A 10,301-nucleotide genomic window follows, 5' to 3' on the forward strand; every position below is an offset into this window, starting at 1 on the left:
GGAATGCTGTTGCAGCTGCACAGGGAAATGCAGGGAATGAATGAAGGACAGACAGACAGCAGGAGGGAGGGAGACAGAAAGAAAGGAGGAAAGACACAGGGGCAGGGAGAGGGACAGAAAGACAGAGAAAGGGGACGAGGGAGAGAGAGAGACAGTGGGAGGGAGAGAGACAGAAAGACAGACATACATATATTCTAGCACCCGTTTATGTAATGGGCTTAATGACTAGTTCCATAATAAAGGGACAAGAGGGATGAAGATACCATATAAAATTTTAAAAGTAATACATGCCCATTTATAGTGAATCCTGAGATAGACCAGAAGCCAATGAAGGTTTAAAAGCAAACGAGAACATGGTCAAATTTACTTTTTCCAAAAATTAATTTTGCAGCGGTATTTTGTATCAGTTGAGTCTTTGAAGGCAGGCCTTTGGGTTAGATTTACTAAGCAAACTGATCGTGTACCGATCAGTTTGTGAGCCCTTTGCGACCAGGTTTCCCTCCTGCAGTATTAACTAACCTGTGTAACGATCCAATTCCGGTGCGCGCATGCAAATGAGGGGAACAGCATGCAAAGTAGGCAGGGACGCGATTCACTAAACTTTTTTTCGATCCGACTGGACTCGCAAAAAGCAACTGCTGAGGACCAGTCGCTGACTGCTATGCCTTCTGCTGCCCTGCTTTCTAACCTGTCAGCCCCATCTCCTGCAGCCCCAAACATGCCTGCCTGCCCCGAACCCGAACCCCCTGCCTGCCTGCCCCAATCTCCAGCTTGCCAGCTTGCCTGAGTTCAGGGCAGGCAGGTGAAGTCAAGCAGAGGAGGGAGAGAGGAGAAAATCCACCGAAGAAGGCACGAGGGAGCAGAGAGAAGGCAGAGGGTGAGGGGCTGAGGCAGAGGTAGCTCCGCCCACTCCCCAACATCACCCGAAGCAGACTCGAAGCTCCCCCCTTAAAAGGGGAGGAGCCAATGGCGTGCTGATGTTCGGCGCTCGCCTTAGCGAGAGCGCCTTTGCGAAAGGCCTCAAGAAGGGCCAAGTCACTACACCCAAGGACACCAGGGAAGGACAGCAAGGGATAGAGAGAGGAGACCAGCAGCAGGCAGAGAGAGAGAGAGAGAGAGAGAGGACACCAGCAGCAGGCAGAGAGAGAGAGAGAGAGAGAGAGAGAGAGAGAGGACACCAGCAGCAGGCAGAGAGAGAGAGGACACCAGCAGCAGGCAGAGAGAGAGAGAGGACACCAGCAGCAGACAGAGAGAGAGAGGACACCAGCAGTAGGCAGAGAGAGAGAGAGAGAGAACACCAGCAGCAGGCAGAGAGAGAGAGAGGACACCAGCAGCAGGCAGAGAGGCAGAGAGAGAGAGAGAGAGAGGACACCAGCAGCAGGCAGAGAGGCAGAGAGAGAGAGGACACCAGCAACAGGCAGAGAGAGAGAGGACACCAGCAGCAGGCAGAGAGAGAGAGGACACCAGCAGCAGGCAGAGAGAGAGAGAATGACAATGGAAGCAGAGAGAAACCAGAAGATGAGCTTTCCAGTGTTCTGCACAGACTGTCATATGTATGACTACCTCCCCTCAGGGAGACAGTCATATGTATGCGGTCGGTGCCAGGAGCTGGAAAGCTTGAAGAAGGAAGTAAAGCGACTAAAGGACAAGATACAGGAGCTAGAAGGACTTCACACTACAGAGGACCCAATCAGGACAGCTATAGACTTCATGAATGAGAGACACATTGAGGAGGAGGTCAGGGAACTCGAGAAATTCATTGAGGAAGCCTACAGGAGGAGAGTGGAAGAAAATAAACTTCAAATGAATGATGAAGTTACACCAACACCAACATGGAAGGGCGAACAAGAAGCAGATGACCTCATAGAAGACACCCACAGAGGAATATCGCACGAGGGGGAGAAAATGGCTAGTCGATGCCCAGGAGAGGAACCAGCGAAGCACACCGAAGACATTGACCTGAGACCAAAGTGAAACCTAAAGAAGGGAAAGTCAGCGATCCTAGTGGGAGACTCAATCCTGAGGCATGTGGACAGCCACATAGCAGGAGGGAGAGAGGATCGACTGGTGACCTGCCTCCCAGGAGCGAGAACCAAGGACATCATGGACAAAATTGGAAAGATCCTGGAAGGATCTAAGATGGAAGAGACCACAGTAATGATCCACATCAGGGCGAACGATGTCAGCAGGAGAGACTACAGAAAAAGCACGCTGATAGAACAGTTCAAGATTCTGAGAAGGAAGCTGAAGATGAGGACCCAGAAGATAGCGTTCTCAGAGATCCTACCAGTACCAGAGAGGGGGCAGAGAGGGGGCGAAAGAGGACTATCTATACATAACCAAAGCTGTCAAAACAGCAGTCAGAGAGGCCAAACTCCGAATGGAGGAAGAGCTAGCACGGAAAATTAAGAAAGGGGATAAATCTTTCTTCAGCTATATTAGTGACAGGAAAAGAAACAAAGATGGGATAGTATGCCTGAAGCAATCGGACGGTAACTTTGCAGAATCAGACTCTGTGAAGGCAGAATTATTAAACCAATACTTCTGTTCAGTGTTCACCCGCGAAGCGCCGGGAGCTGGTCCACAGCTGCAGACGGGAGATAACCGAATAGACCCGTTTCAAGATTTCGAATTTACGCCCAGTAGTGTCTACGGCGAACTTTCAAGACTCAAAGTAAACAAAGCCATGGGGCCGGATAACCTACACCCCTAGAATGCTCAGGGAGTTAAGGGAAGTCCTGGCAGAACCGTTATCTGTTCTTTTCAATCTTTCCCTAAGCACAGGAAGGGTCCCCTTAGACTGGAAAACAGCCAACGTAATCCCACTCCACAAAAAGGGCTGCAGGACAGAGACAGCAAACTACAGACCAGTGAGTCTCACGTCTATAGTGTGTAAACTCATGGAAACACTGATCAAACAGAATATTGACACAATCCTAGACAAAGAAAAACTGCGTGATCCACACCAACACGGGTTCACCCGAAGTAGATCCTGCCAATCTAATCTGATTAGCTTTTTTGACTGGGTTACCAGACAACTGGACGCCGGAGAGTCACTGGACGTGGTATACTTGGACTTCAGTAAAGCATTTGATAGCGTCCCTCATCGAAGATTACTGAACAAACTGAAATCGATGGGATTAGGAGACAATCTAACTACATGGGTTGGGGATTGGCTGAGCGGTAGACTTCAGAAGGTGGTGGTAAACGGTACCCCATCCAAAAGCATCGGACGTGATCAGTGGAGTGCCGCAGGGATCGGTCCTGGGTCCGATTCTATTCAATTTATTCATAAGAGATATGACGAAAGGACTTAGAGGAAGGGTATCACTGTTCGCCGACGATGCCAAACTTTGTAACATAGTAGGCAGTGGCTTATCACCTGATAATATGACACACGACCTACAGCTGCTGGAACAATGGTCAAAAACTTGGCAGCTAGGCTTCAATGCTAAAAAATGCAAGATAATGCACTTGGGCAGGAGAAACCCACGGAGAACTTATGTACTAAATGGTGAGACCTTGGTTAGAACTACGGCGGAACGCGATCTAGGAGTAATCATTAGCGAGGATATGAAGGTTGCCAATCAAGTGGAGAAGGCTTCCTCCAGGGCAAGACAAATGATGGGGTGTATCCGTAGAGGTTTCGTCAGCAGGAGACCTGAGGTTATGATGCCGTTGTACAGAGCCATGGTGAGGCCTCACTTGGAGTACTGTGTTCAGTTTTGGAGCCCACACTACCGAAAGGACGTGCTGAGGATCGAGTCGGTTCAGCGAACGGCCACCAGGATGGTCATGGGGCTCAAGGATCTCACGTATGAAGAAAGACTAAAGAAGTTACGGCTGTACTCACTTGAGGAAAGAAGAGAATGGGGAGATATGATTGAAACGTATAAGTACATCACGGGACGCATCGAGTCAGAAGATGATATCTTCTGGCTCATGGGACCCTCAACCACCAGAGGGCATCCGCTGAAAATCAGGGGAGGGAAGTTTCATGGCGATCCCAGGAAGTACTTCTTCACCGAAAGAGTGGTGGATCATTGGAACAGACTCCCACCATAGGTGATAAAGGCCAGCAGCGTAACGGATTTTAAGAAAAAATGGGATACTAACGTGGGATCTTTAAGGGAGTAAATTCAGGGGGGGGATACTTGGAATGGGCAGACTTGGTGGGCTATAGCCCTTTTCTGCCGCTTTTTCTATGTTTCTATGTTTCTACCAAGGGCAGATGTGAAAAGGCAGGAGGAACTACAATCAATAAATGTGTGGATGAGGAGATGGTGAGGAAGAAGGGTTCCACTTCGTGAGGAACTGGACAACATTCTGGGGCGAGAGCAAGCTCTACAGGAGAGATGGACTGCATCTGAGTGCAGCAGGAACAAGACTTCTAGCAAACAACGTCAGGAGAGGAATAGAACAGGCTTTAAACAAACGAAGACACATCCAATATACCGGAACCTGAGCAATTCTTCAATGGAAATCAAGCAGAAAAATTAACATCCATGGAAGTGAGCCTTGAAGATGTACGCAGGCAGATAGAAAAACTAAAAACTGACAAATCCCCGGGTCCGGACTGAATCCATCCAAGGGTTCTGAAGGAATTAAAGGAGGAGATAGCAGAACTACTGCAGCAAATTTGCAATCTATCCCTGAAAACAGGTGTGATCCCGGAGGACTGGAAGATAGCCAACGTTACATCCATCTTTAAAAAGGGATCAAGAGGTGACCCGGGAAACTACAGACCGGTGAGTTCCGGGGAAAATGGCAGAAGAAAACATCGATGAACATTTTGAAAGAAACGAACTTCTGATTACCAGCCAACATGATTTCTGCAAAGGGAGATTGTGCCTAACAAACTTATTGCACTTCTTTGAAGGAATTAACAAACGGATGGACAAAGGAGACCCCATAGACATCATATATCTAGATTTCCAAAAAGCCTTTGACAAGGTACCCCATGAACGCCTACACCGGAAACTGAAGAACCATGGGGTAGAAGGAGACGTACATAGATGGATCAGAAACTGGTTGGCGGGTAGGAAACAGAGGGTAGGAGTAAAGGGCCACTACTCAGACTGGAGGAGGGTCACGAGTGGGGTCCCGCAGAGCTCGGTGCTCGGGCCGCTGCTATTTAATATATTCATAAATGATCTAGAAACAGGGACGAAGTGCAAAATAATAAAATTTGCAGACACCAAACTATTTAGTGGAGCTCGGACTAAAGAGAACTGCGAAGAATTGCAAAGGGACTTGAACAAACTAGGGGAATGGGCGACGAGATGGCAGATGAAGTTCAACGTTGAGAAATGTAAAGCATTACATGTGGGAAACAGAAACCCGAGGTACAACTATACGATGGGAGGGATGTTATTAAATGAGAGTACCCAAGAAAGGGACTTGGGGGTAATGGTGGACATGACAATGAAGCCGACGGCACAATGCGCAGCGGCCGCTAAGAAGGCAAACAGAATGCTAAGCATAATCAAGAAGGGTATTACAACCAAAACGAAATAAATTATCCTGCCATTGTATCGGGTGATGGTGCGTCCGCATCTGGAGTACTGCATCCAATATTGGTCGCCGTACCTTAAGGACATGGCGTTACTCGAGAGGGTTCAGAGGAGGGTGACGCGTCTGATAAAGGGGATGGAAAACCTTTCATACACTGAGAGATTGGAGAAACTGGGTCTCTTTTCCCTGGAGAAGAGGAGACTTAGAGGGGATATGATAGAGATTTACAAGATCATGAAGGGCATAGAGAGAGTAGAGAGGGACAGATTCTTCAAACTTTCGAAAAATAAAAGAACAAGAGGGCATTCAGAAAAGTTGAAAGGGGACAGATTCAAAACGAATGCTAGGAAGTTCTTCTTTACCCAACGTGTGGTGGACACCTGGAATGCGGACTGCTGAGCACGATGGACCTCAGGTCTGACCCAGCAGAGGCATTGCTTATGTTCTTATGTTCTCCTGCCTACTCGCCCCGACTCTCCTGCTCTCTGCCACCCTTCCCCACAGTACATGCCCGTGGTTTTAAAGCGCGGCTGCACGCCGCAGTGCAGCACCAGCTTTAAACCCGTGGGCTCGCACTGAAGGGAAGGAGGGAAGAGGCTGCTGCCACCACAGCATAGAAGCAGTAGAGTCAGGCCCCAAACATGCCTGCCCCGACTGCCTGTGCAAGCCTGTGGTTTTAACCCGAAACGGGTTAAACGCACGGGCTCGCAAAAGATTAAAGTTAAAAAAAAGTTGCGGCTCGGATGGGTCTGCACATGCACATGTTCCTCTAAGCGCCCCCATCTGCATATTTTAGGTTAGTGAATTTGTTGGACCTGCCCGAATCTGAAATGGATCGTTCCGATTCGGGCAGGTTAGTGAATCTAGCCCTTTGTTATGCTGAGATAGATAGCATTACAGTAATCTAGCCAGGATAATATGATAGATTGGACCAGAACAGGGAAGTGTTGTTGGTGGAAAAGGTTTCTGACCTTTCTCAACATTCGAAGGCTGAAAAAGCATTTCTTGAGAAGAGAGTTTATTTGATCCTTAAAGGTAAGAGAAGAGTCTATGAGAACTCCCAATATCTTGGAAGAGAACTCGATCTGCAGGGAGACCCCGGAATCCAAAATTACGGTTGGAGGAAGACAGTTCAATTATGGGCCTAGCCATAAAAGTTTTGTTTTTGCAGCATTTAGCTTCATCTGGACAGACATAGCCCAGGCTTGGAGTTTGAAGATACAATGATTTATTTTAAAGGCTGGGTTGGCGAGATCTGACTCAATCTCAATCAATATAAAGATGTCATCTTCACAATGGACTGAAAATACTAGAAACTGCAGCACAATAAAGAGATTTTCGCTTAGCAAATTGTATTTCTATACTATTGCCTCCTGAGGTCTCTGATCTCTGTATTTCCTCTGAATATCTACTTATTGTATTTCGCTGAATGTCCAGCACTCTTGATTGTAAACCGCCTAGAAGTCGCAAGATTGTGGCGGTATAGAAGAATAAAGTTATTATTATTATTATTATTATTACTGTGGGAACGAATGGACTGAAAAAAAATCCCAAAACACAGATTCCCAGCAAAGGGAAATGAAAATAATAGATTCCCATCAAAAGCAGAGAATACAGGGAACTGAAAATATTAGAGAATCCAGCACAATCTAAGGAAGGCAAAGAGGCTAAAAATACCAGAGGCATCAGAGCACTGCAGAAAGCAGAGGGGACTGAAAATATCAGAGCTGTCAGCATAATGCAGAGCAAAGGGAGCTGAAAATACCAGAGATCCAGTATAATGCAGGAGGTACAGGGAGATTGACAATATCAGAGACTATAGGACAATGCACAAAGCAGAGGACTAAAAATACATGTAAATGATCCCAGTGCAGAGAGCATAAGAATTGAAAATACTATATAAGAGACCACAGCAGAAGTCTGCTTTGCACAAGGAACCAAAAATATCAGGGACCTCAGCATAAGAGGAAAAGCAGAGAAGCTGAAAATACCAGAAACACAAGCAGATTGCCAAGAGCATAGGGAACTGAAGATACCAGAGCATACTGCATAATACAGAGAGCTCATGGGACTGAAAATACCAGAAACCCCAGAACAATGGAAGGAGTATAGGTAAGCTGAAAGGCAGGCAAGAGAGAGCATTAATGCAGGAGATCTAGAAATACCAGGAGTCCCTACCATTGTGCAGAAAACGCAAGGGCTAAAATACCAGAGATACAAGCACAGTGAAGAGGACAGGTGGAATTAAAAATGTCAGTGGCACCAGCTCAATGCAGAGAGTGCATGGAGCTGAAAATACCAGAAAAATGTAACGCAATGCTGAGAGCTCAGAAGTTTAAACTACCAGAAACGCAATCACATTGTAGAACACCGGGAAGTGAAAATATCAAAAGACCTCCTCACAATTCAAAGAGCACAGTGGACTGTAAATACCAGATTGCAACACAACACGGAATGCCCTGGAGCTGAAAATTCTGGAGGTGACCCCGGCAAAATGTTCAGTGCCCAGGAGTTAAAAAATGCTAGAACTACAGCATATTAGACTGCATGAGAGCTGAACACTGCATCATCATGCAGGCAGAACAGGAGCTGAAAATACCACAGAGAAGGCAGTGCTGGCAGAGAGCAGTGCAGCTGAAAATATGTCAAGATTATTATTTGAGTGTGACAGAAGCTGGGCAGTGTTTGTCCATCTCAAGGCAATTCTAAAAATCCCTTATTGCTCATCTCTTTCTTGCTATTTTTATTTATAAACATACCCATCAACCTGGAGCATACCTGTACCCAGCCGTGTGCCTCTTATACCACTCCTTTGGAAGGTTTCCTGATAGGATGCAAATAATATTCCAGGTTTCTGGATGCTTCTGGAAATGGGGGTGGGGTGGGGCAAATCTAGCACATCTATTTTCAGTCTTCAGAAGAGGGAGTGGGCATCCATTGCCCCAGGTCACTTGGGCAATCAGAGATAGCTGAGGTGCCCCCAACCCCACCATCTGATATCATCCCTGGGCAGGAGCCTCAGTAGATCACCCCCACCTCCTGGCCTACACAGACCCCCCCCACCCCTCACCACCACCACTTCTGGCTCCCAACCCTCCCACCTGCCAGAGTATAGCTGCCTGTGGGTCATAACACTACAGAAGGAATTAACAGCAGCCCTACCTCGCTGTAACATCCCAGCCTCATGAATTCATTTCTAGGGCTTGCTGCCTGCGCAAAGTTAGCTCGGGACTAGTCCTTGCAGAGTTTCCCCGGGCTCCTGAAGGAAATCAGAGAAAATGGAAGGGAGGGAACTGGGAAAGGGCGAGGATCCAGGAAGATCTTTTCTTGCTCTGCTCTGGCCAGTCCCATCTCTTCTGTGTAAGAAAAAAAAAATTAATTAGTCTATGACACCACCTTTCCAACTGGTTCCCAGTGTCGCTAATACCCCCCCGGCATTATTAACCGGGAAGTTTTGGGGCGAAGGATGAGGAAGGGCGGGAGAGGCAGGTTGGAACTTGATGGCTTACCTGTGTGTGGGTGTGAGTTCACCCACAGCGGAGAACAACAGAGAGAGACAGAAGTAAAACAGATGTCTCAAATCTGAGAGCCACAGAAAATCAGCTTTCCCAGCAAAGAAGGAGCAAGAAAAATTGTGTCTGACCCTGGGAAGGAAGGAGAGAGCCAGAGCCACAGATTCTGTGAGGGTTCTGCCACTGGGCCAGAAACCAGACAATCCAGACTGGCACCAGAACCCAGGAACAGTCCCTCTTACTGTCCTTCCTGGGCTTTGTCACTATTTGATGTATATTGCTTTTCTCATTTTAACACCTACAGTCTCCAAACATTTGCCAAATCGGATTCTAATCTAAGATTTGTGGATCACTCTGTGCATATAAAGGATCAAAGCGATTTACAAAGTTAAATCACGGGGAGCTTACAAAGAACAAAAGTAAGCAGAAGACATTCAATTAAACAAAAAACTCAGATGATTCTACAGAGCTGGCTAAAGCATACTTAGTATACAATACCATTTGCAGAATGCTAGGAGATTATGCCACAGCTAGTGAATGGAAACACTTCTATATAATCTGTTTTGAGGGTCTGAAGCTGTTGTTACTAAATTAAAGAAGGAGGGGGAGACAGACAGATTGCCATTCTGCTGGTTCCGAAACGTAGTGCTCTATAGACGTGAGCGCACCTGCCACTGATGCATCCATTTTCTGCACCCTTCCCACGCTCCCACACCTGCTTCTCACACTTCCGGAGTCGACACAGGCCTGTGTCTGCATCCCAGGCTCCCTCCCCCGGCAGATCGTGCTCCTGGATGCTGGGAGAGTGCAGGGGAGGGATGAGCAGCAGATGGGAGTGACTGACATTGTGCCTTATGAACAGCACATTCCTTTATGTCAGCATCAGTGAGAGAGAAGCCCCCCACCCCCTGCTCCAGCACCACACATCACCCTTTCTCTTGCTGCAGTGCCACGTAACAGCAGCCAGACACTGACAATGTGCCCCCCCCCCCCACACACACACGTTTCAGACATAAATTAGTCAGAAGAGTGCCCTCTCCATATAGTGATCTTTCTCTCACCCCCATTAATGGGTCTTGCTTTCCTTTGCTAATAATTGTCACTTATTACCCTCCCTCCAGCTGAAGCAGAGCTCCCTCTGCTGTCCACAAGCTGAGCTGCAGGTCAGGTGCACAAGGAACCTATCTCAATGTCTCCCCCCCCCCCCCCCCCCCCGGCCACCAAGTAGCTCAGAGAAAGTCAGGACCCACTGATTCCTCCACCCACCCTGCACAA

General features: G+C 47.5%; 1 protein-coding gene across 1 annotated transcript in view; it reads right to left on the bottom strand.

Annotated features, from left to right (window-relative positions):
* PPFIA3 (PTPRF interacting protein alpha 3) overlaps positions 1-8,796 on the bottom strand; it is a 94,091-nt gene extending 85,295 nt beyond the window's left edge. Inside the window, exon 1 of the mRNA XM_033961621.1 lies at positions 8,677-8,796. The gene's annotated coding sequence lies outside the window, so the exon portion shown is untranslated. The remainder of the gene's footprint in view (positions 1-8,676) is intronic.
* Positions 8,797-10,301: the final 1,505 nt, after the last annotated feature.

This window comes from Geotrypetes seraphini, chromosome 10, assembly GCF_902459505.1.
Source record: "Geotrypetes seraphini chromosome 10, aGeoSer1.1, whole genome shotgun sequence".
Classification (NCBI taxonomy): domain Eukaryota; kingdom Metazoa; phylum Chordata; class Amphibia; order Gymnophiona; family Dermophiidae; genus Geotrypetes; species Geotrypetes seraphini.